The sequence below is a fragment of the Myiozetetes cayanensis genome, unplaced genomic scaffold, assembly GCF_022539395.1.
Source record: "Myiozetetes cayanensis isolate MyiCay16 unplaced genomic scaffold, myiCay2020 scf1, whole genome shotgun sequence".
In the NCBI taxonomy this organism is placed as follows: domain Eukaryota; kingdom Metazoa; phylum Chordata; class Aves; order Passeriformes; family Tyrannidae; genus Myiozetetes; species Myiozetetes cayanensis.
The window spans coordinates 119643934-119669489 of record NW_026086604.1 but is presented as its reverse complement, the minus strand read 5'-3'; the positions used below and the strand labels follow the sequence as shown (position 1 = coordinate 119669489).

The following is a 25556-nucleotide window of genomic DNA, read 5'->3' as shown; positions in this document are numbered from 1 at the left end:
GATAGCAGAATTGAAAAAAATATTAGGATGAGGCAAGGGAAAGATTTGAAAGTGATGGGAAAAGGGAACTCAGAACAGAGACATTGTAATAACAGAGAAACTATGACAATGTTACAGGTGGGGAGAGACGGGGAACTAAGAAGTGAGAGACAGGAAAAAAAGCAAAACTGAACCAGAACGGTGGGAGAGGTTTACAGCAGGGAGTCTGGGGAGGAGTAAAAGGAAGGTGAAGCGAGAAGGACCACAGAAAAACAGTTAGTAGAAAGAGGGGCAACTGGACAGTTGCAGAGATGTATTAGAATATCAAAAGAATGAGAGAGGCTGGGTGGAAAAAAACCACCCTAAAGAAGAGGGAATCTTATCCAAAGTCTGACATCCTCTCTCCATCAAAGATTTATGAGAGGTGGTCTCCTCTCCTTCTCTCTACTGCTGATGTATTAATATCCTTTTTAAATACTTCAGGAAAGCCTTTATTCTTAGTAGAGAAATCATGTTAGCTAGGGCTCACATGTGCCTGGGCTTCTATAAAATACTGTATGATTGATCAGCAGGTGAGGTCTATTACTGACTATTTTGACACAATTGACTCTTAGCTCCTAATTTTCCTTTTCACGGTTTCAAAAAAAAGAGCAATAGTAATTGATTGGGGACTTTTTGTTTATTGATGTTTAACAATATTACAGATTGTTTTTAATTAGGGTACCTGGAAATTAAGCTAATGATTTTTTTCCCTTAAGAGTCCATTACAAATACGATATCTTATTTAAATTGCTTTGGCAAAAACTGGGAAATTTCTGGGTTTAAACGGTGAGGGAAAATCATAAAAACTCACAGTGATTGTGGGAGTTGAGAAGGAAGTTTTTGGTTTTCAAGTTTTATGTTTTTTTTCTCTCTCTCTTTATCTTCAAACCTATTACTTTTCTGGAATATACAGTTTATCCAGGAAAAGAAGTGGGGTAGATTGAGGTCAGCAGGGAGATGGTGAACTACAGTGTCAGTATGCTTGATGAAGGGTATTGTGAACATCCCTTTTTCCCTGTGTGAAAGTATCTGAACAGGAAGAACAAGTGATCCTCCCTAATTATGGTGCCTGTTGAAAATAGACATTGTGAGATCCTTTTCACCTGGAAGGACATTGGTAAATGTGTGGGTTAAGGAAAAGAAACAGTGAGTTCAGAGGTATTTGAAGGGAAATAGAGAGTATCAGAAATTTAATCAATTCTGATGTCTTTGATTTCTTGGGAGAGAAGAGAGGAAAAGAGCCCTCTTCTGTTTCAGTACTCAAATTGCTGAACATAATTTTAAAAGAGCACAAGAAAAGAACAGGGTGTAGCAGCTTTGAAATCTGTGTACCGAGCTTAACAAATCTACAAAGATGCCTTTATACCTCATTTGATATAAAACGTGATCTACAGTATTTTAAAATAATCTACAGTATTTTAAAATAATCTGTGTCCAAATTCAATATGACAGGTAACCTCCCTTTCTTACTTTCAGCTGGTTTCAGACATTAACACTGAGTCTAGAATAAAAGAATCAGGGTTGTTTAATTCACCTCTTGAAAATAACAGCCAAGTACATCTCCTCTGAGTATTTTATTTTTGCTGTGTTTTATGCTGCCTCTCTGCTGCTTAGCACCAAACAGCATACACTGTTGAGCATACCAAGGATAAATTAATTATGTGCTTAGTTTATCATATTCCAAAATACTTTACAGAATGTGGTGTGGCAAAGAAGCAGCCTGGAGTAATACTTTTGCCTTCTCCCCTTGCCTCAAACTCCCCCCTGCCTGCCCACCCACTCCCCTTGCCTTTTCTTCTGGTTTGGCTTTTTTTCTCAGTTTTGATAACTGCCCTTGAGATGTGTTCATTTTTAGTGACATTGGTCTTTTTTACTCTTTGCATGACATGTTTCAGCTAGCTCAACTTATCTGCAAAGATTTATATGTATGATAGTGATGACTATTATACGTCCTGAGAAAAGATATAGGGAGGATGCAGGCAAAATTCCTGTTTAAACTACTCATAACTTGCCTTGGGGTTTTTTTGCATGCTTAGAGTCAGTCAGCCAGGGCCTAGAGTAGAGAGATTGAATAAGAACAAACAGACTTCACCTGTTATATTTTCTTTCAGAATGTATATAGATTTAATGCTCAGTTGTCTTTTGGACTAACAAATGGTTTTGATTTGTACCAGTCTAAGCTTCATTACTGGCTTCAAGCTACTTTATGGTTTCTAGAGAATTGTGGTTAAATCAGATTTTGTTACTGTATCAACTCTTTTTTGTTTGCTTTTTTTTCAATCAAGAAAACTAAATTAGCAATAATAATTTCCTTTGCCTACAACCCTGAATGGGCATATATTGAAAAGTACAATGTAGTATTAAAAAAAAAAAAAAAATCCTGGAGATAAATGAATGGCAGAATAAATAATTTATGCTAATGAAATTACTGCAATTAGTAGTTCCACAATGACCCTTTTAAAAGCCACAGCTGTTAATGTCAGGAAGTGCTGTCACCGCTGACCTTATCATAAGAGAAAGTGACAAATTGAAAATGCAGGGAAGACCAATCCTCAAAGAGGTCTGTTCGGGAACGATTAGTGTTTTCTGAAAACCAGTGTGAATTACAACCAGCTGCTCTCTGGCTCAGCGTGTCTCCCATGCTGTGCCATTTTGTTAAGCTCGATAACAATAGTTATTTTGCCCCATTGAGACAAGTTGTCTCGGGCCACTTCCAGCTCTACCGGAACCCACTTCGTCCCTCACTGATTTACAAATGAGACTGTTGTTAGAGGGCTTTTCAGGGCTGCTGAGTAGAGACCTCTCATAAGGATCATGTGTAAGGAGGTTGTCTTTCACTGGGAAGAGCTGTACTGCAGGGTGTGTATGTGTCACAAACAATGAAAAAAGGAGAAAAAGGCTGAAACACAATTTCAGTTGGAAGCTAAATGCTGCTCAAATCTGCATAAAATATCTATTCCTGCTGACTAGCCTTGCTTTTACAAACAATTTTTTAAAGATGAATTTATGCTACTTTGCTTCAACTAATGATGTTCTGATTTTTTTTTATTTGTAAAGTAATTTATTTGTTTTCCCTAAATGCAAATCATTCTTTATTTATTTCTTGTTTTAATTTCTGTTTTTGTAATCATAGGTGAAATAAGCATTCTTCTAAACTAGCTCTTAAAAGTCACAAGAAAATAATGAGTTTTCTTACTGAGAAAAATGGCAAGTCTTTCTGCATCAACCTGATTGTAATATTAATGATGTAGGCTTAAAACATCTAACTGCATCAACAACCACTCATGAGCAATTTTCCCAAAGTTCCCTAAGCATTATTGACAATGCTTTGGTAAATTATGTGTGACTTTCCAAAGAGTTGGTGTAGCTCATTTAATTCATATTAATTGATTTTTAGGCTTCCCTTGATTAATTGAACTGTGTTCGTCTTGTACAGAATGCAATAAATAATCATTAAAATGAGGGAGATGTGACTCCACAAATTATAAAGTTTAAGTATGCTGGAAGTCATAGAGGACAAAATGAAAGTTAGTTACAGTGGTGGAGTTAAATGGGTTTTCTAAGTATTTCCCTGTTAATTTTGCATACAGTACTCTTGCTAAGGCACATATATGCATGTATTGTAGAAATATAAGTGAATAGGATCCTTTAAAGCAAAAAAAAAATTAATGTTGGGGGTTTCTTATTTCATATTTATTCTGGGGAAGTATACTCTGTATTTGCTAGTTCAGTACTCAAAAAATTTAGAAAAAGGACCTTTGAACTATAATCCTAGAACTACCTTTCTTCTTGCTGTCAGAGGTAAATAAAGACAGGCATTTTATCTCTGCATTTTGCTCAGAAATACATGCCTAAATGACCATTTGGAGCTATTTTAAATGTGTCTAGCCTGTTTTGATTTTCACAGTGCATCAAAAGAAATTTCCAGTCTCATAGCTGCATTTTTGTCCCTATGATGAGAGAGAAACCTCATGTGGTGTTGTGTGGCACCCAGCACAGCCCGCCCAGAGCCACAGGAACGCTCTGGGATCTTTTCTGCAGCATGCTGAGATAAGCTTGGAACTGGAGTTATATTTGGTGGCTGGATGTCTGTGTGGCACGTGAGGAAGTGTCAACTGACACAGCTTGGAGTGAATCTGAACGCCATTTAGTTATAACTACTTTTCTGGTCAGATACCCCTTGAAACTGAGAGGTCAATTCAGCATAGAAATGTTGCTGATTTTCTGGCATTTTATGGTATGTAGAGACTCAACTTTCAGAAGCACTCCACAGTGGTCTAAATCCTACCCTCATAACAATTTGTTAGTTATCACTGATTTTGACAAGCACAGATAAGCAGTGACTTGTAAAACTTCAAAAATCTAAATCATGATGTCCAGTCCTGTTCAATCTGAAGTTAATGGCAAGAATGCAGTCCACTCCAAAGAGCAATTTGATGATATATGAAGTATGTGGGAACCAGTGTGATTACAGCAACCACTTCATTGTGTTTCTTTAACCTATATAGGATTTCTCTTAGACAGGATTTCCAGAGGTAAAGCAGAAAGTTCATAGGTTAGTATACCTGCATATAGTGGTATAATAACTGACTAAATCTCTGGTTTTAGCTGTTAGGAGTATTTATCCAAAAATACATGAGTATGTTGAAGCACTGAGCTTCTGTGGTGATGGGAAAGGTTCTTCACCCAAAGGGTAGTCAGGCAGTGGAACAGGCTCCCCAGGTACGTGGTCATGGGCCCCAAGCCTGACAGAGCTCAAGAGGCATTTGGACAATGCCCTCAGCCACATGGTGGGATTGTTGGGGTGTCCTGCACAGGTCTGGTAGTTGGACTCAGTGATCCTTCCTGATGGTCCCCTTCCAACTCAGCATATTCTGTGATTCAAGACTTAATGAATGCCAGTGCAAAATTAATTAATTTGTATGCAAAATGGTTGGAGAAAACTGGACTTTGTGAGGGTGTTTTTTTTTTGGTTTTTTGTTTTTTTTTTTTTGCAAAGAAGCTCTTGGAGGTGTTTAGCTGTCTCTGGAAAGAGGGTACCATCCATTTAAGCAAGGACAAAGTCTGGAGGGAGGGATAATATAGTGGAGCTACAGTAAAAGCTAAACCCGTGGATAGAGAAGATGCAGTTCCATGTGTGAGGGTTTTGTGCATGGCCAGTGACAAGCTGAGGGGTAATGAAAGCAGGAGGAATGAGTACAAAACCTTTCCCTCAGCTGTTGTCACGTCCTTGTAAGGCTAGTGCCACTTAGTCCCCAGTTAGTGCTTCTGCTTACAGTTCATTTATGGTTGGTCAGTCCACGAAGACAGAAGGGAGGGGAAACTGCTTGGAAGCCTTTCTGCCACCCCACCCACTCACATGTTCATAACCCTTTTTGCCAATGCTGAAGATAAGCAATAATCCAGTGATTTCATAATTAAAAATAAAAAATCTGTGTGTTTCTATGCAAATGAAATTCTCATTTGCAGTCTTTGCATAACATTGCATCTTGATGCTACTGCATGAGGTTAATAATTGGAGCTGGCTGGCTTATTCCCATTCTGTCAGCTGCAAAAAAAATAGTCAACAGAAAAGAGTGGCTGGGTTTTAAAGTCTGTTTTTAATAAGGTATCCCATGATAGTAAATTATTGAAATGCTCTTTTTCTCTGAGTTTTAATTTGGTGATGACCAAATGGCAATTTGACAATTTCAAGTGCTGCATGCTGTGCTGGTTGACAGACCCACAGCTCCCAACTAGCCAAGCAGTTAAACAGTGAGGCTTTTTTACCCTGCACTGAGGAGTTCTACACAAGAATATCAAATGCAGCACTGTTTAGTATTTTTCATAAAGAAAAAGACATAAAGTCAGCTCAAATAAATTGATAAATAAAGTGAGTGGAGAGATTTGGGATCTGTTACAACTCAGTATTACAGCTTTGTCTTCTCATTTCAAAATGGTCAAATTTTTAAAAGGGTAATTTTGTAGATTTTGTAGGATTTCAGGAGGCCACCAAATCAGAAGAGTCCTCAAGACCTTTGATATTATTGAAGTGTAAGCCCTCTAACATTTGTCTTTCACTTTGTCTTATCATCTCTAAGCAGATTAGGTTAATAAAATCCCTCTGGTTAAAATATAGCCTGTTATCATGAATAACTGTCAGATAAAATGCTTGGAGAGATTGCAGAAAAACAAAAAACAAGCCAAACCCCCAGTTACTTGAAACAATTCTTTTATATGTGAAAAGATATTGTCACTGGATATTTTGGTACATGTTTCTCTACTGGCAGGCAATAAATTGCTATTTCAGCAGACTAACAGGTAGTCTTCGTTCAGTAGTCTCTGACATTGTCTTAACCTTCCAGCAAACCTCTGCTGGAATTATCAGCCCAGAGTGAATACTAAACATATTCAGTAATGTCCTTCTGCCTTTGCTAGGTGCTGCAGCTGTGCCTTTTTTGCACCCCTGAGACACCTGGTTACAACCACAAGCTGAGCAGCAGGACAGACACCTGAGCACTTCGGGTGAGCTGTGGGGTCCCTGACGGGAGCAGTTAGGCTGTCATTATTAAATTTTTAATGTCAATAAAATTCTGTCAGGTACAAATGAAAACTAAAAAATGAAAAGACAACGCTTTTGATAGAGACCCACAAAACATGAATTTTGTTTTGACTTCAGCTTTTGGGTTTCAGAACTATGGCTAATGACCTGAATAATGTATCATCTTTAGCCCTGTAGGTAGAAGATCAAAAATCCAAGCTTCCTTCTCAAGAGGCGGAACTGCAACTGAAAAATCAAGATACTGAAGCTTTGATTGCTAAGATAGGTTTTCAGACTGGGAAAGTGAACCAAGAAAAGGCCATTGCAGATGCAGAGGAGCTAAAGGTCAGTCTAATTCCCCTATTTTCTGGTGTTGAACTATATTTAGCACAAAATAAACCTTCTTAGGGGAAGAGTTTTGAACAACTTCCTCTCCAGGGAGCATAAAGTCTAAAGAATTATTATACTTACACATGTAACAGCGTTTCACACCGTGATTACCACTTGACCTTTCTTTACATTATGCCTTTTCCCAACCTTTTAGCTGTTTTAATGAAATGAAAGAACAATAAATACTGAGCTCGTTCAAGCATTTAATGGATGTGGATCTTGAGAATCAGACCTATTTGTAATACAGTAAAGGTCAAAGAGTCATCTCTTAGCACTTCAGATTTCTAAAGGCTTTGAGGCTCTAGGTAAATTGAACAACTCAATTGATACAGAAGTTCATTCCAGCATCTCGCAATATCGCAAGGTGCAAACCTTGAATCTTAAGATTATAATAGCGTTCCTAATAATATATGTCATCAGTGTTGAATCTCCTTTTTTTGCTCTCAGTTCAGCCTTTTTGCTCTCAGTTCAGTTAAAGACATCCATGTTGGAAACACAGAGGTTTACAGGGGTTAGTCTTCACCACAGAATGAATAGAAATACATAATTTCACCTGGACTCTTAAATTTCCATCTACTGTTACAAGCATGGTTTTGAAATAAAGCACCAGCAGTATGGAATGATGTAAACTGAAGTTTCTCTGCCTTTAAAGTCTGAAGGGCTCATTTTGCTACAAAATCTGATGTACATTGTGCCATTTATCAATACTGCAGAGAAAAGTTCTTAAATGATTTGTAATAGTTCTTAATGCCTGGTTTTGAGCTGTAGAAACTTCAAGTTGCCAAGAATTTTGTAAACAGTTTCCAGATACTGAGCAGGAGACTATACTGTAAGAGCAATCAAAATAGTCTCTCATTTTCCCCTGTTTTCTTTCTTAATTACTTATTATTAAATGACACAATACCTTTCTAATGACCTTGTGTCTGATCCTAATTTTTTGAGGGAAAAGCGATTTTTGCTACCAACATAAATGAAGAGAGAATCAGGACCTTTTTATTTCTCTGGATTATATTAATTGTGGACTTCATCCTTTTGCTGATCCATGTCTTATATAGGTCTTAAAAATTGCCATGAAGTTTAAACTCCAAATAGCACAAATAGTTAAACTTGCACAAAAGGGATCCAACAGCTCAGCATCCTACCTTCCAACCGCTTTTCAGTGATGCTTTTCCTGTGTTGGTTCCATATGCTTCTGATGGATTTGGATGACCAAAATGCGCCCTTACCACAAATAGTTCATTAAGCAGCTAGGTGAAACACATAGAATGATTATTGTGAGATAATCACATCTTTGGGTCACCTTGTTTCCAGGATGAAGTTCAGCACATGACACTGTTGATTACTCTACTCCACTGTCCATTGCTTTATTGCACTTCTGAAATGTTTTTAATGGCAGTTAACGTGTCATTTTGTGCTACAACAACATAAAACTCTTTCATAAGGCTGACAATAGTTTCTAAATACTAATCTTCTATAATATATTGGTACTAAAAGAAAGAAAGCCCAGAAAATGAGAATACATCTTCCAGCTAAGTAGGTTGTAAAGACTCTTCGTAATTGATTAAAATGTGTCACACTTTAAAATTACTTTTGCTTTCCTGTTCTATAGATTTCAAACTGGAGTTTACAAGAGCTTTTTGAGTTTTACAACATTAAGCAAATAAATGCCTTGAAGGTACTGACTTGGAATGAAATCTTAAGAATACCTAAGAATGGAAGTCAGTTTAGATCATACTCATAGGAAAAGTGAGATCACTCTGGATTTCCCAAAAACGTTGCAGAGTTATATACCTGTATAGTAATAAACAAGGGTCTTACCATAAGCATGATATTGATATGGTTGTAAAATTGCTGGCAGTTACACTACTGTCATTTTACCAGCCATTTGTGTGCTCTGAATACTGCCAGAGTGGTTTACAGATGAAGGTGGATATGCCATTGCCTTTTAAAACAGGACCTACCTCTTTCAAGGAAGAAATTATGCAAAGCAGGTATATGTGTGATAGTGACACTAGCTGGGGATTAGGAACAAAGATGGATCCAGACTGACTAGCTTTTTTTTTTTATTTACCTCCCTCAGCTGAAGTACATTCTTTATTTGCTTGATATATTTGAGCCACTCTACTCATGATCTGATTGCAAAGGGCACACTGTTTTCTAACAATTTAGCCATCATTCAAAAGCTCTATACTGTAGCAGTATTTATATGAAGGGGACTAAACTTCCAGAAACAGGGATGACAAACTCCTTTCTCCCTTTTTGAGATGTAGTAGATTTGAGAAATACTGTCCTAAAGCTTATTTGCAATCTGTTCCGTTTATTTTTTCCTCCCCTAAAAAACAATTATCTTGTTGCATATTTTCTTTGGGCATCAGCAAGCAAAGCATAAATAAGCATTAGGAAAAAAGAGAGACAGAACTATAATCAACTTGTGTGACTTACATTAGATGTTTATTTTTAGTGAAAAAAAAAACATGGCACATTAGAAGCACTATGTAGTGTCAATTTAATTTAAAAAATATGTTGGGGCTAAGATGCAAACCAAGAAACATTGAGAATTACATCCTAAAAACTACATCACAAGAGATGGAGGAAATATTTAACTTGATTAGTAACTTGTCATTTATAATGTAATGCATATTGATTTTTAATCTTTGTTATTTCCACAGACACTGTCTGTGTGTGTCCTATCTAATAAATGTGTACATGGAAAATGCCTGCAACAATTGTAGAAACATGTTTTGTAAGGATATTAACTTCTTACAGAGGTTTGTTACTGCCAATGCATAGTGCTTGATCCAAATATTAACATCTTCATCAACACAATATCCTCTTTCTCTGTAATTAGACTTTGTTTAAGCAAGACCTGACAGGAAATGAGCCTGTGAGATGAGCATGAGGTACTAGGATAAGAATGAACCAAATATAACTGACTTCAGCCCCAGGCAATGTATCTTTAAAAATGAATATGATAATCTTCTGAAAACATAATTGCCAATGATACAGAACACCCTCCAGAGTTATTCTCTGAGATACATTTGTAGCAATGAAATCATAATCCGCTTTTAAACAGATAATTAAATTGTTGCAAAAAGTTGTGGAGACACTCAGGTTTCACTTAAAACTGATGCTAGCTGATGTATAGTCGCTGATCTAAGCCTCTGTTAAGTCAAAATAAGTGTTTTGACAAAGCTTTTTTAACTGATGTCTGTTTAATTTCCAAACCTGAAATTAAGGAAGTACAGTGTTTTCATATAGAATATTTTCTCCCGTTCTCTCCCTTGTTGAGGCCTATGGTTTCAGACTTGAAACTGAGGAATTAAAAGAAAGAGGCAAATGTGCCAAAAGATGAAGGATAGTTTGACAAATTTCATATATTTGCCTATACCTCTTCTAAAGGAAAATCCCCTTTAAAGGGGAAAAATGGGGAAGCAAGGAAAATAAGTTCATGGCTCCCAAAATCTTAGTAAAAATCTTCACTTTCTTTCTGCCATATGTTTCTTGTTTAGCTCCAGCTTTGGCATTTGAACATAGATCATGAAACACTTGCAGCTTACCTGCTGCAATGGCATAGGCTACGGAGCCTCCCCTCTAAAGACCGTTCTAATATTCCCCAGCTTTTCTGTACAGATCCCTTACCTTGTCTGCTATCCTACATTACTAAATAACATCCCATTCCTCAGGCATATCAGTCACACCACTGACCTTGGTGTCATCTGCAAATCTGACTGAGGGTGCACTCAATCCCACCGTCTGTCACCCATGAAGACATGAAACCCCTGAAGGACACCACTTGTCCAGACACTGAGCCCACTGACCACAATTCTCTGGATGTGACCACCCAGCCAATTCCTTAACCACTGAATAATCCACCTGTCAAACCTATATCTCTTTATATTAGAGAGAAAAATTTGGGGGACTGAATCCAAGGCCTGACAGAAATCTGGGTAGAAAACGTCCACTGATGTAGTCAGTCCTTCACAGAAGGCCACTAGTTTGGTCAGGCAAGACTTGCCCTTGGTGAAGCCATGCTGGCTGTCTCGAATTCCCTCCCTGTCCTCCACATGCCTTAGGATAACTTGTAGAAGGATCTGTTTCATGATCTTCCCAGGTATAAAGATGAAGGTAAAAGTAGGTACCTCCACTCTTCATGGTGATTTAAAGGAAATGTTAATTCTCATCATGAGGAACACATGGAATTTAGAGCTGAGCACAAAACTGCAGGGAGAGCATTTCATTATGTTTATATCATCTCTGCCAAATTCCTCAAGGAGATCATAAAATCACAAAATGTGTTTGTGAGGGTGAATATTTCAGGCTTTTTGGGGTAATAGTATTTTTGCTTTGTAATGCATAGCATTTCTAAAACAATAAGCTAGTGGAGGATTCCACTTTTACACTTGTGATGAAAGTAGGATTTAGCTTCTGCTTTTCTAAAAGTCAGACACAGAATATATACTGGAACTTCTCTCTTTGCAGGTTGATGACTCTTCACAAGATTTAATCAACTATGATAAGGAGCATATTCCTCAGAATTGTCTGAAAGTCATCAAGGAACATTACTTGAAAGATGCAGATTTCAACCCAAATTATGTTCGTACAAAATCCTTTGCAGCAGCTGGTCTCTGTGCCTGGGTCATCAATATAGTAAAATTCAGTGAGGTATGAATATATCAGTTCCCCTCTTGAACTGGCCCTGATGGGGGAATTTCTGTTACTGAGTTTTTTTATCATTTTAGTAAAGCTCAGCTTAGTGTTCTGAGGAGAATGTAACAACAAGTTAAAGTGAGAAGTATTCAGTGCTTAACAGTATGTACACATGTATTTATTTTTAGTAGAAAGTGGAAAAAAAAATGTAGCTGTCTAGGGCTTTTCAGTTGTCATTATGATGCAACAGTTGGGAAATATTCTCCAGATGTACATGTTTGACTTGAAACATCCATCTGAGTCTGGCTGTCTGGAGTGTAAGACAGAGCTTATCATTTGCGATTCCCTTAAGCACCTGGCAGCAGGAGTTCTCCATTCATCCTAGTATTATAGCATGCTATCATTTAATTACAAACTAGTAAAAGACTTATCAATTTTATTTGACATCTACTCAAGTTGAATGCCTGTCTTATTTTCACCTGTATTCTAAAACCATGAAAGTGATACATGTAAATTAACTTTAGTTAGAGAGTAGACCCACTAAGGGTGCATTCAGTTCTGCTTAATACATCTTTCTTTAAACTATAATAAAACCTACTGTAGTCTTTAAGTCAATAAAAAAAGAAATCTCTGTGTGTCCTACTCTTGCATAGAAAGATGAATCTAAAGCAAATACATGTAAAGAAAGATTACTAGGATTATTGGAAAGTCTTTCATCAGGAGTCACTGATCATTTTTATAATAAAGTGAGACAATTTCCTGTCTAATATACCAATGTTGTATGTCTTTTTCAAGGTGTAATGTGAGGCAGAACCAAAATGTTGTGTGCTGGCTCAGGCTAACACTGAATTAGCAGCAGCTACAGAAAAACTGGAAGCCATCAGGAAAAAGCTTCTTGTAAGTACTGCTTGATTAATAAGCCTCCTTCTCTAACATCTTGAGCACACCTAATTTCATTAGTTTTATTTATTTATTTATTTGTTAATATATTTTAATTTTATTGATTTTATCACCTTTTAGTTGAAAGATTAAAGATGTGCTCTCATTATCACTATTTCCCCCAAAATGTATTGAAGAACATTCCATAGTTTGGGTGGTACCACATGAACTCTTTATCCAAAATGATTGAATTTCCTCAAAGCAATCTAGGCACACTATAACCAATAGATTAGTAAGCTGAAATTATAGTTAATATAAGCAACTAACTGTGGTGTTTACAAGGAATAGATGCCAAGTGTTTATGTGAGTAATGGCCTATTGGAGTATGAGAATAACTTCCAGAAATTACTTTAGAAGTTCATGCTTATTTGTGTTAATGTTTGTCATTGAACATGTGATAAAAACAACATCAAATCTCCTTTGATTTTTCGAAAGGCCCACAAACGCATATACACATGGGTGCACACATGCACATGGAACTGGAAACTTTGATTAGTCTTTTACAGACAAATGTCTTGTGAGTTAATGATTGAATTGAAGACCATACTTGCCATCAAGTATCTATTGAACTTTTGAGAGGGATTATTTTTTGTTTAAGTATTCGTTTAATGGAGCAACCGCAACACAAAGCACTCTTCATACAAGGACATCTCATGGTATCTTGGGAGACCGTGGGTAGAAGGAGTTTCTGTTGCAAGCTAATTACTGTTACTTAACAAAGAAAACTTCAAAGCTTCGAAGGCTATGGCATTAATTAGTTTTAAAAGATTTGACTTGGCATAAGACTTTTTTTGTTGGTAATATTTAGATCTGAAATCTCACAATTTAAGACATCAAGCAATAAACAAAGTAGTGTGGGGATTATTCTTACTGTTTTCTCTTAAATTAACAATTTAAAAGAATGACTGAGATTCACTTCTTTGGAAACTCTTGGACACCTGTAAATTATGGTATTTGAGAATTTCATTCTTTATTTAAGCAATTCCCTACTTTTTCTCCTGCTGTTGTAGTATCCATTTTTTTTCTTGTTCTGAAGGGTTACTGATGCAGTTTTAATGGGTAAACAAAGATAGCTTTTACCACCTCACTTCCTCTTCTGGGCCCTCTGACCTCCATCCCAAAACTCCCATCAGCAGCTCTAGCAGATATTTGGCTTCCATCTGAAACAGCCTTAGCTGTGTGACTTTGGAGCTGCCCATTGAGATCAAAATGCATCTGCCCTAAGGAAGCTTGTATCTACAGTAAAAGACAGCTTTACAGAAGAGTCATGGTTTTTATGTTTTTATTTCACAAATCTCTATGATGTATGTTTATTAAGTGCAGACACTTTGACACAAAAATAGCCTTTTAGTGGTGTTTTGGGGAGGTGTTTTTGGTTTTTTTTGCTTATTTTTAAATCACAGCAGTCATCCCTGAAACTTATGGAATGTTTTATTCTTTTAATGTGTTCCTATGAGAAGAGCACTAATACATCTCTGTTCCTTGACTGACAGTATCTCAAAGACGCCTTTCCTGGTTTAGTTGACCTTGAAGTTCAGTCAACGTCTAACTTTGAATCATCCTGTATTTTTATATTTATTTACTTCCCCTTTCCTCTCCTCATGAATTTTTCTGAAGGTTGTTAGCAGCGATTTTTCTCTCTGCTATGCTTAGTTCCTAGTAGGAAGAATTCTGCACCACAGACAAAGTTGCAATTCCTTTGCAGTAATCTGGTTCCTGTGTTAGACCAACAGTTGTCATGCTGTCATTTAATATGAATATTTTCCCTAATCACTTTATAAAATTCCTACTGCACATTCAACCAGAATTCTGTTTACACAGTGGGAAGATCCTGGTAAAAATATTTTTTATAAGTGATTCATACCCTAGCTGATCCACCTGATGAACTTTTTAAAGGACCTGTAGCTGTCATTTTTAATTCTCCAGTAGATATTACTCATAACAATAATAAACACCAGAGCTATGAGCTCATATTGTTGAGTGAATAACTCTGTAGTTGGTCAAATTCACTGGTAGTGATAAATGCAAAATAATACATATTTGAACTTTTTATGAATACTTCTTGATTGCTGTTTATTTATATTGTTAATAGCTTAAAGAAGAAGATGTGGAGCTGATTGTGAAGAATCCAAAGAAAACTTTGAAGTTAGCCCAGTATTGAGCTGAGAGTACCTTCTAGCCTATACCATCTTATGATTCCAAAAATAAAACAGAAATTTAGTTTTTCAAGTAATATTTTACAAGAAGATGAACTTCAGTGGAAGAATAAAAAGGAAATACTTGTCTGTGCAGTGTGTATATTATGTATGCTAAAATGTGATTTGTGAACACTAAAGAGAGCAAGTGGTAAAAGATTAATATAGTAAAAACTATTGCATACATGTCATTCAGGAAAACTTGCTTTTGACTTTTTTTTTGTAACTGAGTTGTGACTTAGTCCAGAATTTTGAAGATGCCAAGAAGAGATTCAGTTTTTATATATGAAAATCCTTAAAAAATTTATGCACTTACATAATTTTGTCTTAATCCACCATTTCCTTACTAAAGATTATTGGCAAAATTATTTTTTTAAGGCAAATTATTCCTCTTGGCCATTTCTGTATTTGCTTCTCGGGGCCCCCATATTGCATGTTATTGTTCAGGAAGAATGTACAGTCACCATTTTTGAGTATTCTACTAAACAGCCTCCAATTATTTCACTTTGAAACCTCAGTTACAGTGCAATTCTTTGCATAGGCCGATGCAAAATATTATTCATTCAAGTGTCTTGCAAGTTCCAGCTAGGAATAGGATTCTCATCTAATGTGTCATGGTTTTTTCTGTTTGTGAGATGACTGAAGTTACTAATTTCCATGAGCTGCTTACCTATACATATGCCACATCCAAACAGAGTACGCTGTGCATGAGCTTACATACACTTGGACTAACAATGATTTATGTATTTATTGTAGTTATGGAATGGAAACCATGTAATTCCTTGTTAGCTGAGAGAATTTAAAATGTTATTTAAAGAAAATATTTGAGAGTGATTGAAGTAAGCTAATTTTAATTACATGTTTAATTTTATCTAATAGCTGTATGTCAGACTAGAAATGATCAAAGCATCTATAAGTAATGCTTAACATGAAGACAAATGCACACAAAAGCCATTGATAGTTTCCACAGAACTGGCAGCCAGAAGGAAAAAAAATAAATTGCAAGTTAGCTTGCAAACCAGAGCTTGCAACAAGAGCTTCAAACAACCTGTGAATCTTAGAAGAAAGTTTATTATAGAAGAATTATAACAAGTTGGGGATGTAACACCCACTTCAGCTATAGAATATTCTGTGACTGACAGGTGCATTTCCTCTGATGGTTAGTGCCCAGTTTCCTACCTCTGAAGTGTTAGAGGATGATGAGAAGCCAAGTTCATTAGTAAGGTTCAGTAGATGGAATGAGCTCTACAGACTGATGGTCCTAAGTGTCAGTGATGGTCCTGAATGTTAACTCAGTTGGTTAGAGCATGGTGCTAATGACGCCAAGGTCACGAGCTGATGCCTGTACAGGCCATTCACTTAGGAGTTGGACTTGATCCTTGTGGGTCCCTTCCAACTCAGAATATTCTGTGACTCTGTGACTGATGAATACAGAACAGGATCCTTTCCTGTCTTTGCATTTTCCTTTTTAACAGAGTTGACACTCATTAACTCCATGAAAGCAAAATACATAGCACCTTTTACTTAAGTAGAATTATTATGAATATAGTTCTTTAGTTTTAGCTTGTTATTAATAAATACTCATACATTTTTTCCCAATCCAGTCTCTTTTTGTCTGCATAAACCTTCTCTCAACTGATAGTAATTGTATGACGAGTGTAAAAGCAAATTGACCCAGAGCAAAACCATGACATTTTTAAATGTAGTCACAGCTGGCATTTCACAGTCTCCACTTTGGTTTCTGGGCTCAGCCTTTTTTTCCATCTAAACATACACAACATGGTCAACAGTGAATAAATATGTCTATAGATTTTCATCACTATTCAATTATCTTGAACTGCACTGTTCAACCTTACATTTAAAATCAGCTTGACTTCCTCAGCTGAAAACTTGTATGAATCCATATGCTAAAGAACATGATGTACAACATGATGTTCCACGAGGAGGAATGTTATGTACAGCAGTAGCATTAACCAAGATGAGCTGATAAAAATATGCAGAATCAGCATGAAAAATTGGCATTTTGCTGTCATCTGTTTTTAAAGTTAGAATGAAATGCTGTATACGTATTCACCCATATTCTTTGCTTTTTCTAGGGAGTTCTACATCTAGAAAAGTTTCAACAGATCCAGTGTTCCAGCCATGGTACTTCTCGGTCTGCTTCATTTAATTCTTCTTTCAGTATTTTGTAATGTGCACCCCTGCCCTATGCAACCTGTTCCAGCTGGCTCATGTCAGGCTGAATGTTAAAGGTAAGGAAGTGTGTAAGGAAGTCTGTTAAATTAGTATAAAGAGAAGGCAAATTTGTATTTTTTTCTGGGAAAAATATGAACCATGCAGGACTTCTTAGCAACAACTACCTAGGTTTTAATTACCTTAGCTGCTGATAATCCTGTGTACCCCATCAGCCTGTAGAAAGCTCTTATTCCTTATTTTAGTTGTGTGCATACATAGACCATAAACACAAGAATTCTTGTAATGTTAAAGGAAAGTCACTCTCACTATATGGACATTCTTCTGTATCTCTCTAACTGGGCTGTCAGCTGACTGTATCCAACTGACTTTGGGAAGTTGCCTCTTTTCTTCAGTTCGTTTTTAGCCCTTTTCCCTTCCAGTCATTTATTTACCTGTCTCTTTCTATCTTCCTCTATCAGTTTTCTAAAGAATAAACTTGAAGGCAGAGCATCAGATATTAGTGACCTCTGGTCCTGCATTCATGCATGCTCTGTGCTCCCTGACTCATAAATCAGCTTCTTTCTGTTGGCAAAGAGAGAGAGGGAAGGAGGGTTGTACATATTTTTCATATGGAAGTTTTTGTGGCCAGCAATTCTCAGTGGTGATAATTGGTCCAGCTGTTAGTAATAAATAATAAGTCTTCAGTCTAGGCAGTACAGTTAAACTGATCTCCTTTCACTTTTCATGGGTTCCAGAATATGTCTTTAAATGAGAAATGATGGGGAATTGAGTGCACCCTCAGTCAGTTCACAGACAACACCAGGTCAGGAGGAAGTGTTGATCTGATGAAGAGTAGGAAGCCTCTGCAGAGGGATCTGGAGAGCTGGATGTGGCCTAATGTATGAGATTCATACATTGCACTTGGAACCTGTTGGGTCACAAAAAACTTATGCAATGCTACAGACTTGGGGCAGTATGACTGGAAATCTGTCTGATGGAAAAGGACCTGGGGGTACAGATTGACAGCAGGCTGAACATGAGCCAGCAGTGTATCCAACTGACCAAGGAGGCCAATGGCATCCTGGCCTCTATCAGAAATAGTGTGACCAGCAGGATCAAAGTAGCAATTGCCCCCCTGTACTCAGCACTGCTAAGGTCACACCTCACGTCCTATATTCAGTTTTGGGCCCCTCACGACGAGAAAGATATTGAGGAGCAGGAGAGTGTCCAGTGAAGGGTAACAAAGTTGGTGAAGGGTCTGGATCACAAGTCATATGAGGAGTGGCTGAGGGAGCTGGGGGTGTTTAACCTGGAGAGAAGGAGGCTCGCGAGGGACCTTCTTGCTGCCTGTCTGAAAGGAGGGTGTAGTCAGGTGGGAGTTGGTCTCTTCTCCTGAATAACAAGCAAATGGCCTCATGCTGTGTCAGAGAATGATTAGACTGCATATTAGGAAAACTTTCTTCACCAAAAAGGGTTCTCAAAAACTGGATCAGGCTGCCCAGGATGAACCACCATCCCTGGAGGTGTTTAAAAGACATGTAGATGTTGCATTTAGGGACGTGGCTTAGTGGTGGGCTTGGCAGTACTGGGTTGCACTCAATGATCTTAAAGGTCTTTTCTGACCAAAATTATTCTATGGTTCTATGGGCAACATTATAATAAATATTGTTACAATAATTTTATTTAATGGCAAATATACACAGGCTGGTACTACTGCAGTAATTTTAAACATTTTAAGTTTTAAAGACGATTAAAAATACTCTGTGGATGGTCATGCCTACTAATCCTTCCTCGCATGTTAAAATTTTAATATACCAAGTCCAATTTTAACATAAAGTCCAACAACTGCTATATATTTACAGTAAATTGAATGAAAATAGGGTTAGGAAATAGGAAAAAAAGATTGTTTCTTCACAATTATTTTATAATTTATAATGTATATCTTCAAAATTATTTTATGAGTATTTTGAGTGAAAATAAATCAGATTTCCGTTCTTCATGAGACTAGTTATCTGCTAAAAATATTTGTGAGAATTATGATTTTACATTCACATGTATATTACAATAAGTATGCCTAGACTATGAAAAGAAAAAGAAAAAAAAGAGAGGGAAGTAAAGTTTATTAGTGTTAAGGCTAAAAAATTGAGGCAAGTTCATCCTTTTTGCAGATGTGGTGCAATTTGTATTATTTATCCTTACAGTCATTGATACTTATATGTGACAGAATTTAACATACACCGTGCCTGAAAAGGATTATACCACGACATCGTCCAGCAGACTTGCTGTGGAGAGTAATGGCTCTCTGCTGTGATTTGTGGAGCATAGTTCACTGGCACTAACTTTCTCAATGACAAACATTTTTGAAATACGTGATTTATCCCATAGAATTTGTAGTGCTGGGGTATAAAATGCAGTATGTAATTCTGCTATTGCAAGTCTTTATTTATGTTACGTGCTATGAAAGAGTAACAAAAGGGAATGGTGTGTTTTGTAGTGACAACTTTCCTATTCTAAAATCATAGGATAAGAAGTACTCTGATATAGGAGACTATTATGCATCAAAAAAAAAAAAAAATCCCATGGAGATGTTGGGACATTCCTTACTGTTTGTCTCACTCTCTCATCTTTACTACCTGAGCCTTTGATGGATGAAAGTATTTGAACAATAGTCAGATCTATGTTATCATGCAGGCAAACTTGAGATGTCTAGAAATAATTCTCTTTTAAAAAAGAGTAGAGAGCAGTTACTGTGTTCATTCTTCTTATGCCTTGAATGCTAGACTGATGAAATTTTACTTACAACCCACCTCTGTGAGGTGCCCTTATTTAGTATAGGTCCTCATTAGTCTCTCAGTTTGAGATCCATCACCATTAAAAAGTGGAATGGCTGCCTCATTATCTCTAAAGAAATCAAGTCAACCTTCTTTATTAATCTATAAGGCGCAACTTTCCCCCTTTGCCAATTCACTTCTTATTTTTAATTTATAAATAACTTTTGAATTTCTTGGTTGCACACCACCAATTCAAGCACCGAACATGGCAGAAGAGATCTAAATCTTTGATCCTGCAAAACCACCCAGCTTTTGTGGAGGTATGCACTCCTTACTGCTGTTGGAGTTCTTTCATTAAACCTGAAATAGGAAAATTTTGTCCTAAAGTGGAACTCACTGTTGTTAGCTATGTAGTTACTCTACAGAAATAAACCAGTTTGAGGCAACTTGTGTTGAGGTACGTGCAGTATGAAAACCCTGAAAGCAAAGCAGGGGCATGTTACTACCTTCTGAACAGGGTGCATAGAAGTGTTGTTAAGGGTCTCTGGCCAAGGTACAGATCAGCATGCAGGAGATCTGCCTGTTTTCTGCCACTAGCCATTCTGTCTGCCCATGAACAAATTGATGAATCATCCTATGTCACCACGCCTATATACAGAATGAAAATAATAACTCTGGCTTTGCATTGTTTCGGCCTATATTGTTGTTAGAGTAGTTATATTGTGCCAGGAGCTGCAGAAAGAATACAGAATACAGCAAAACCTTTCCTCTAAAGTTTGCATCCTTGAGACTTTAAGGTGCTGTCTACAGTTATTGTCATTAAACTACATTATTTAAAATAAAAATAATAATAATTTAAAAATAAGCAAAACCCTCCAAAACAAGCTTTAAACTATACTATTTAGTATAGTATACTATCCCTTTTCTGTGTAAGCTCACATTTCCAATTGACAAGACTGTTGAAGACAAAGTCCAATGTCAAGATGATGTGAACTGAACAAAAAAATTACTGAGCTAGCCAACAGGTTGGTCAACTGACTTGATGTCAAAAAATTTTGCCTGAATGTTTATCCTAGTGTGATTTTTTTAATAGTTAGAATATTTTGTTGAGAATGAGGTTAAACTTAAATTTTTGAAGACTGTGTGGAAAAAAAATGTTGGGGAGGTGCAGGGCAGGAGAGGGATGACAAAGGTGACAGGGTGACCATTATTAGAAATCATTTAAATTTTAAAAAAGGACTCAACCAAACAACCTCAAACCACAGATAAACTCGCAACAAAATCCTGAGAAGTAAAATGTGCCGTACCATAATTTTATTTTCTAAAAATCAGGTATTGCTGAGAAACTGATTTTGGCATGATTGCTGGAGAAAAATCTTGATAACTAAGTCACCACAGTTATATACAACTGTGAACACATTGTGACAGCCTGGGCAGCTTCTAGTTAATGAGCAGAAAGACTGAATAATTCTCTGGGTCAGGATGGAGTAGCCCTGCATCTGCCCCTATTGCACTTTAGATTGTAAATAAGTGGAAGGCACCAGTCAGATATTTGCTGATTGCTTTCATTTTTTTCCTCTTTTACAGAAACTATTAATTTTGAAATAAGAATGAAATGTATTTATGTTAAAATTATATATATTTCAGTGTGGTTATTAGCTTTATTTGCAGACAAACATCATTAAAGCTAACACATGCCTCTTTAACGGCCAGTAACCATTCAAGTCAGCCACAGCATTGCCAGCATTGCTGAGCAATGAGTCTCTCTTAGATCTTTACAGAAATCGTGCTTTCTCAATTCAACACGTAGAATTTTAACGTCCTTTTGGACAAATTTATATATATGACAGGAAATACAAAGTACAAAGGATATTCACACTACTGTGTGAGTTCCCAAGCCAGTCTGAACAAATATTTTCAGTTGAATTTCTTAAAATCCTTGTGACCTTGCTTTCTAAGACCAGAGTGTGAATATCCTTGTTTCTGCAAATCTCTCAGCAGAGGCTAGAAATCAAGATGAAATCAGTTTGGAAAAAATTATTGTAAGAGTATAAAGCTATCCAGAAAACCCAGTGCAATTAAAACAGATCAGGTTTTTTACCTAATTTTGAAATTAATATGCTAGAAATGAAAAATATGTAAATAATCTCTTATTTGGGAGAAAACCAGTGAAGGTGATGTACTACCTGCACATGAAAATTTTTGTTTGCCCCATGAGATGCTCCCTATTGGCCTGACATTGCAGACCTCCAGATCCTCTGGAAGGTCTGTGGAAGTCAACAGCCTTCACCCATAGCTAGTGTCCAAGTCCTGGATTTGAAGATTTACACATTGTTAAAAGAAGTTTGTCTCCAAAATTTGAAGTTTTATTAGTGATTTTATTGTGTAAATTAAGGGGGAAAATATTTTAAAGGATTAATTGAGAATGTCAGGCCTTTTCCTCTGAGAGTAAATTCTTTTTGACTAGAACAGGAGACAGTTAACTTCTGAAAAGCATCAAGACTGATGATTTTGTCTATATAGCATTGACCTGGAAGCTCAGCCATTCAGACTAATAAATCAGGCAATTTATATTTAATCATTAACTAACTCCCGAGCTGAACAGCTGTTCAAAATTAGAAATGGGTCACCCCGGCCAGGATGACATTACAGGCAATCTATAATGCATTAGAATAAAATTATAGTGATTTTTAACTGTCTGGAAATTTATTACACTGCATGTTCCAACTCTTAAACCCTTGTTAGCCAATGTCACTAGTGATTTATGGTGCTTGGCTGGTACGGTAAAATTACTGAAGATTTAAATAGACAATCATTCTATGTTTAGTAAATCTTCAAATTTCAAAGCTATTTTGGAGAATGAGGTGGGTGCTCTTTATTGTTTATGACTTACCAGTTAGTGACAACGAGAAGAGAGAATGGATAAATCAAAAAGCCCGCTTGTAAATTAATGGATTTATTGTCTTGTTGCCTTCAGTTAATGATTTAAAGAAAAATCCAATGACTTCTGTAGGCAAAAATGGATGTCTAAAGCACTTCAAAACAAAACTCCTATATTGCAAAGGTTGCTGTTAGAGCCTTCAACAGGAATGGTCCTTTACATGTAATTTGTTGGGTATCTCTTATGAACGGTATAGGGGTTTAGGAGGCCTTCACACACCAAGTTCCTGTGTTTACAATGTGAAACATTTACACGCTAGCTCTTTCAAGCACATACTTTGATTAAAGATACTTCTTTTTTCTTAGTGGCTACTTTATATTCCTCTTTTATAACAAAAGAGTCTGAGTCTTCTGTGGTCGTAGAATTCTGTCTGTCTTCACAAGATAGGATGTTTAACTATTTCAGTAAATATTTCTGATTTTTTCTGAAAAATATCAATGGAAAATACTGAATGAATAAAAAATTTAACAATTAGTTTTTTACTTTGTGTACAGATAGAAAATTGGTTTTTTAAATGAGAGTGAGTGGATATTATTAGTTGATTTTATAATTTGTAAAGCTTTCAAGAACAAGCACATCTAAGAGTATTCTTTTAAGCTCTAAGGCAGCTGACACCAACAAAAAGCAAGCATTTAACAAGAAATTATATAAAGTATGGAGTATACATTCTATTCAGAGATTTCCATCGATTTTTGATTGCATCATATAAAGGACTGGAAAAATATTATTAGATTACTGTCATTGCTTGAAAAACAAATGTGTGTATGGACATACAGACAAATGTCTTTATGGGTAAAGAACAGTCCTTATAAGGTGCTTTCCTTCTTTCATCCTGGTCCTTGCTTTGCTTCAGTTCCTCTACTCACTGGAGAATGATTTCCTGAGGTTTCCCTGATGCAAGTGAATAAACTGTGAAATTATTTTTTCTGGAGTATTTCAAACAAGACTAAACAAAGAAGAAATGTTATGGCAGTCTATTCAAATTTTACATCTAGAATTTCATGAGTTTGAAGATTACTCTAATGGATGATAAATTTTTACCTTACCTTTCCATGCTGAAGCTCTCTGAACATGCATTCATGCATACATTCATTCCTTTGCTGGGAATTGCATACACAGAACAATCAAAGTATAATGTGCCAAATACTGCTAGTTTGGGTTTTATGTCATGTCACATATCCCAATTGAAAAAGAGATTATTCATAACTTAAACATTAACTTTCTTTAAAGAAGATACATTCATTTTTCTGAAATCCTTTTGTCACCATTTCAACATTTTAAATAGATGGTGGGCTGTTTGTAAAACATAACTGGAATAAAATGACAGCTTTCCACATCGCTACTTATAAGAAATCATCAATATTTGAGACCATTCCTGACTATTCATACAAAATATCCCAGGGTAAGCATGGTTAAGATAACCTCTGCAGAGTGCACAAGGGAAATTGGGGTTCTCTGTAAAAAAAAAAAAATATGAAGAACTTTGACAGTATCATCGCAACTGGAAGGAACCTTCTGAAATAATCCACCCCCACTGCCCCAAACTGTATTTGTTAGACCAGATTGTCCAGAGCCATGGAAATTCTACAACCTCTCTGCAACCTGTGTGTTTGGCCACCCTCATCTTTCCTCCTGTCATAATTTCAAATCATGCAGCCTTAACTGAGTAAAACATCTGGAGCTATTAGGTAAAAGGCAGATAAATAAGAGTACAAAAGTCCTGTAAGTCTTCATAGAATTGTTTGGGTTTGAAGGGATCCTAAAAATTATCTAAGTTCTATCCCCCCTGCCATGGGCAGGGACACCAACTCTACTGTCTTGCTCCTTCCCTTGGAAAAAAAAAAATATGAGAAAAAAGTAGAATTTACATCTTTATGGAGGTCAAAACAGCTTCTTTTTTTTTTTTTTTTTTTTTTTGTTTTCACTGAATATTGTTGGAAACACTTGTACTGGCAGTAGTACTGTTTAGTATTAGTCATCTTTGGAAGGAACATCAAGTAGTTCTATGCCATGAACTATCAGCTTTGCACAGATACAGTCACAATAGATGTATCTATATTTTCCTTGCACTGTGTGAAAATTAATATTAGAAACCCTAATAATACCCCAGTGCTAGTGTTTTTCACAAGGAAGTATTTCAGCTCATGGAAACGATTGTATCAGTTGTCTTACAGTCCAGAGATAAAACAAATCATGTTTTCAGTCTTTTGACTTATTTAGAGGATTGTGTTACACATGGGAGACAGATATGTTGCATGCTTGCAGAGGGCAGTGTATGCTTGTTGGGACTTTTGTTCCTGTATTTTCAGCAAATTCATCAAAAGTTAGGTTTATTTTGGGCTCAGAGAATAGAATCTAGGGTTAGACAATTTAAAATGTTATTCATTTTGTAATAATATGACGTGCCACAGAAACTGCACTAGAGGTGTGGTGCCCTCCTTATTACTAATAATTGTGCAATTTTGGCTCAGATTAAATAGATGTAACGCTTTTAGTTATAAATAACCACCAGATATACATGGGTTATTTTATTTCAGTGTGTACTTTCGAAAGATGCTCCAGGCTACAAGCCAACACTGAGGACTAGACATGTCCAGGGAGGAGGAAAATTTTGATGGAAGAGTTTTTAAGACACTTCTGAATGGGATAGATAATCATTCAGGCTTAATACTGATGATGCTTTCCTTTGTTTATAGGTTTTGAATTCAATCCAAAACCCACTAGTAAGGAAGTCTTGGATAACACCATGAAGGAACTGATGTGTGTTTGCCCTTTGCTTCAGCAAGTAAAAAATCAGTTCCAGGCATCTGGTATAAAGCTTCTGTTATGCTTCCACCAGCCACTTTTGTTTTTTCTAACTTATTCCCTCTCTCTTACTCTGTATTAGGCATTTCCCTTACCACCCATACCTGTTCAGTAAGCACTGGTTTCAGATGCTCTATTTCTTTTTGCTTTCA

The 25556-nt window shown here is 36.4% G+C and overlaps 1 long non-coding RNA gene across 1 annotated transcript; it reads left to right on the top strand.

Annotated features, from left to right (window-relative positions):
- The first annotated feature begins 4641 nt into the window (after positions 1 to 4641).
- Positions 4642 to 25460, top strand: LOC126647452 (uncharacterized). The gene is made up of 7 exons (XR_007630606.1): positions 4642 to 4743; positions 6439 to 6525; positions 6732 to 6886; positions 11411 to 11593; positions 12374 to 12475; positions 16809 to 16964; positions 25296 to 25460. It is a non-coding gene; the product is annotated as an uncharacterized LOC126647452 (long non-coding RNA).
- The last annotated feature ends 96 nt before the right edge of the window (positions 25461 to 25556 follow it).